The sequence below is a fragment of the Amphiura filiformis genome, chromosome 1 (assembly GCF_039555335.1).
Source record: "Amphiura filiformis chromosome 1, Afil_fr2py, whole genome shotgun sequence".
Classification (NCBI taxonomy): domain Eukaryota; kingdom Metazoa; phylum Echinodermata; class Ophiuroidea; order Amphilepidida; family Amphiuridae; genus Amphiura; species Amphiura filiformis.
The window spans coordinates 7,801,775-7,806,892 of record NC_092628.1 but is presented as its reverse complement, the minus strand read 5'-3'; positions in this window follow the sequence as shown (position 1 = coordinate 7,806,892).

Sequence of the window (5,118 nt, the reverse complement as noted above, 5' to 3'; positions counted from 1 at the left end):
CTACTCGGTTGACTCTCAATTTTGAGGGTGTTGAGTAGTACCAGCACAAGACAAGACAAGTGGGGGACAAGAGGTGGGGGACTAGAGCAAACAAAAATGAAAATAACAAAAATATATTTCACTTTGCTCATCTTTTTCGCACAATTTTAGGCATTAAAATATATGGTAATTTTTTGACAATCTTGAAGCCATTGAAATCCATAGAAACTGATCTTTAGGCATAAGGTTTATTCTACAATTAACTTACTACCAACATGTGAAATGGTGAAAGGCACTCCTGTAGTCCATCCTCCTCCATTAGATGCCTCACAAGTCACAACAATAAAATAGCCCCCCTATATTATAGAAACTGATCTTTAGGCCTATGGTTCATTTTGATCTATCTTACACCCAGGGGGTACTCAAGTTTGGTTTGGGTAGGGATGTGCTGCTGAGAATTATTTGAAAGTGGCTTCATCAATATACTAATTGCCAAAGAAATTTGGACCCATCTCTATACCGAAAGTCAAAAATCCCAAATGGTTCCCAAAATTGGTAATTCCAAAACAAATGAGAAAATTTTGAAAAAAATGCCCCATACAATTGGCCTAGAAAAATGATTCACCGATTTACCAAATTGCTGCAAATGTGACCCATGTTTGCAGCACATCATCATGGTCATTTGTATTGAGTACCCTCTCCCTCCAGAACTTACTGCCACTACGTGAGATGGTGACAGGTACTCTTGTAGTCAGTCCTCTATTAGATGCCTCACAATAGTATACACCTACAGATTCAAAAGTGCCAGCAGGTAGATATCTTGTCATAACATTATCATTTGGTGAGATGCTTTGATAAGATCCAGAAGGAAATGATAATGTATCCAATGGTGGTGTGCTTCCTCTCAGTACATGTCTTCCTGTTTGTATATTGTTCAGCACACCTGTGTCTGGTTGACTCAGGAGACAAACAAATGAAGGTGTAATTGGATTTCCAAACATATCATTCCTATCAGCACCATAAGAAGTAGTGGTCACAGACATCAGATGCACAGTGTCACCTGAAATAAAAGTAAAATAAAATGGGCAGAAAAATGAGCCATAACATTATGATTCTGCTCAACTGACACGCGAAAAAGGTTTTTTGGCACATCAAAAGGGGGGCAAAGATTTTTTGGCACGGCCAAAGGGGGTGGGGCAAGCGATTTTTGGTAGACCATTTTGAGAATTCACCACCCATAATAATGTAGAAATTGTATAATAATATACAACTTCAATCTTCCTCGTTATTTAACTGGGGAAGTATCAGTATCGTATTATTTAACGGCAATATCTGTGATTCAACAATGCTGCTTCATTAATAATAATAATAATAATAATAAGAAGAATAAGAATAAGAATAATAAGAAGAATAAGAATAAGAATAAGAATAAGAATAAGAAGAATAAGAATAAGAATAAGAATAAGAAGAAGAAGAAGAAGAAGAAGAAGAAGAAGAATAACACTAATAATAATAATGATAATAATAATAATCGATAATAATATACAACTTCTCATATCGTCCTCTGTTATTTAACTGGGGAAGTATCAGTATCGTATTATTTAACGGCAATATCTGTAATTCAACAACGCTGCTTAATTAATAATAATAACAACAACAACAACAACAACAACAACAACAACAACAACAACAACAACAACAACAACAACAACAACAACAACAACAACAACAACAACAATAACAATAATAATAATAACAACCAAAATGATAATAATATTATAATAATAATAACTATATACAAAATTTAGTAACGGTAGAGCAGCAGTACATTAAGGTTAAGTGACTTGAATAAATTAACATAGGCAATTTTGATTCGAGGGTATTTAGGTAGCTACGAATATAAAAGTTATTGAAAACGTAGATTGCATCACCAGCTGCCATTTTTATTCCGGCTTTTTGTCTCATTGGGCTTATTTGGTTGGACAATAGTTGGCCCAACAGTAATTTTACGGTATTATAACTGGACTGGAGTCCTGGATGCCAGTTATAATACCATTTGACATGTGCCCGTTATTTCCCGTTTACTGTGGATAAACATTTTATGTACAAAATACTTAATTAATTTGTTATAGCCTACAATTTGTTATAGCGAACATCAGCATGGTAGGGAAGATTACCAGGACACCTCCAAAGTATACATTGTACATCTTTCTTACAATAACTTAATATTATAGCAGTATTAATATATTGTAAAGTGGAGCATTGGATATTTCTAGTAGAAATGTTAACCATTTTAGATGGCGCCTTATAACCTTTTCTGCTAATTCATGAATAGCACTGTGAATAGTGTACATGTATGTCTTGGGCCTCGATCATTGCAGTTACATTACAGTATTTAAATAACTTATTACAAATGAGCCTGTATTCTTACCTGTTGTTTTCTGCCACAATACAAGAAAAAATAACCATATAAGTCCACAGTTTGTACAAAAACAACTGACGCTCCTAAACGTCGCCATTTTGGGAATGTCCCATAAGGAAGTAAGTATAAACTGCAAAAAGGTCAAGTTTGTCTGTGTTGACTAGTCAGGCTATTGTGTTAGTGAAATATTAACCACACAGGCATGCAAACTTTTCTATTGTGATGTTCATGCTTGGATAGGTACATCATGCCAAAATTACCGGATTCAGACACCATAGCAGACCCTGACGTTGCCATTTGAATATGTAAGTTTCCCATTTTCTTTCATGTATATTAATTTTTACTTTTTTTATTTAATGTATATTTGTACTTTTTACTTTTATTTCATGTTCGTTTGTGAAGATTATCATTCATCCAGGTAGTAAACAATAATGATATTTGAACTATTATCTAGTCAACTGGACTAAATATTGGACTCAGGATTGGACGTGAAAATTTCCCACTCAAAAATAGTAAGTCCAGTTGACTAGATTATTGTTCAAATATCATTATTTTTTATTTCATGTATATTTTTATTGTTTAACTTTTATTTTATGTATATTTATTATTTTATTTTATGTATATTTCATGTTTATTTTACTATATACTTTTATTTCATATTTTTACTATGTACTTTACTTTCAAGTATATTTTACTTCGCATTCTCATTTTATATATATTTTTACTTTGTGTATATTTTAAAGAGTAAAAGGCAGATACTTATAAAGGTTTGTTAACAAATATTTGTCTCTCAGATTAGTTGAACCATAATATAATTACAAATAATTGGAGAATGCGGAGGCCAGCAAATCGAAATCCTATTTGGTGTCTCCTCCTCTCTCCTACTCACCTTTCAGCTATGTTTTGTTTTGATGTTTGGTTTCAAGTATTTATTTAATTATTTAGGCCCTATTAATGCATGTATTTATTCGATCTCATTTATCTATTCAATTGATCATTCATTTGTATACAGGAAATTCCCATGTTACATTTATGTAACCCTTTGTTTATTCAACAGATACAAAAAAACATGATAAATTTAACAGGCTGTACCGATCATGGGAATGTAGTCCATTTTCAATTATGATCCTGCTTATTATGATCCTGCAATAACGATCCTGGATCGAAAACTATATTTTTTTATAGTTTTTATGTCAACTATGATGACAAAATCATGTTTCCCTTTTGCTCACTTGATTTATGTTTTTATCTCTCTTTCTCCTCCTCTCTCCTATAGGCATACACTTTTTATACTATTTAGTTGAGCACTTAAGACAATGAACAGGGATGTAATAAGTAGCTGTGAAAAAATATTTTAAGCGAACGCTTGGGATCAGGGAATAGGCTATGAGGATATCACCCCCCACCTCCCTCCCTATTTTTTCTCCTTTTATAATGAAATATCATTATCCACAGGTTTCAGAAAAAAAAACCCAGACAAGTTACATCCCGGAAGTAACAATAAAAACCAGCAGTTGAGTGACATGGACATAGTCTGCATATTAATTACTAGGGAGTGTCAATTTTGTAGATGGTTGATTTTTGGTGAAACAATATCAAAAATGTGGCTTTCATCTAATATTTGCCCAATTATTTTATATTTCAGATGTGTTGTACAATGTATGCAATGTATTTATTTTAAGCACAATTTGAGTAAACAAACATTTGCTGTGAAGCAGAATAATCAGACTGCAATTTATCTGCTATCTACCGAAGATAGTAATTACTATGGTTGGTAATTTGGAGAAATTGTTGTCAACTGGAATTAAATAAGCTGCATGTTTTGTTTGAGTTGTGCAATTAAATGCATTCATGTGCTGTTCACAGGGAATGTAAAAAAAGAACATTTTAGGCAGCTTTTGTTTACTGTGTAGAGCCACATAATTGTGTAGGCCTATGCAAATTTTAATAATCCAATGCATGCAGACCACAGACGTGATGTTGGCCTGCTAACTCAAAGGTCATGTGCACATCTTCATGCTTTGAAACTATAATGCACCATTTCCATCAAATGTTTGTTTTGTTATTTACTCAAAATGCTGAAATAATATTTGTAGTATCTGTCAGGAGAGGTTTGTGTCCATTTTGAGGTGAAATAACCAATTAAAGTGAAAGATGCCCCACTGACTATTTTGGTCGTTTAATGTGGAGCTCTATGGGGGAGTCAACGTCTGAAATTATGATATGTCAAAATATTTCTGTTTACCTGACAAACACAACACAATCAGCTGATTTTATTTAATTGTAACTTGGGACATGTGCAAAGATTGCAAATATGACAGGTTTGTAAAAATTAACCAATTTCATAAAATAAGATCGTACATTATGGTCAGTGGCGGTGCCACGGGGGGGACAAATGCCCCAGTCAGAACTCTTGCCCCTATTCCCCCAAAAAACCCCAAAATTACGAAAATTTCCACTTTTTACGGTAATTTTGCGCAAACTTTGTTGATTTTGCCCCCCCCCCAAAATAAAATTCACTTTGCCCCCTAAATTTCCTGGTGCCGCCACTGATTATGGTTTAATAACCAACAACATTTTACAGTTCAGGGATATCTGTTAAAATTAGGGTTAAAGGTTAGGATTAGGGTTTGGGTTAGGGTCAGCATTAATAGGGCTATGATTAAAGGCCACTATTAGGGTTAGAGTCACAATTGTAATCAAATAAGAGGCAAATC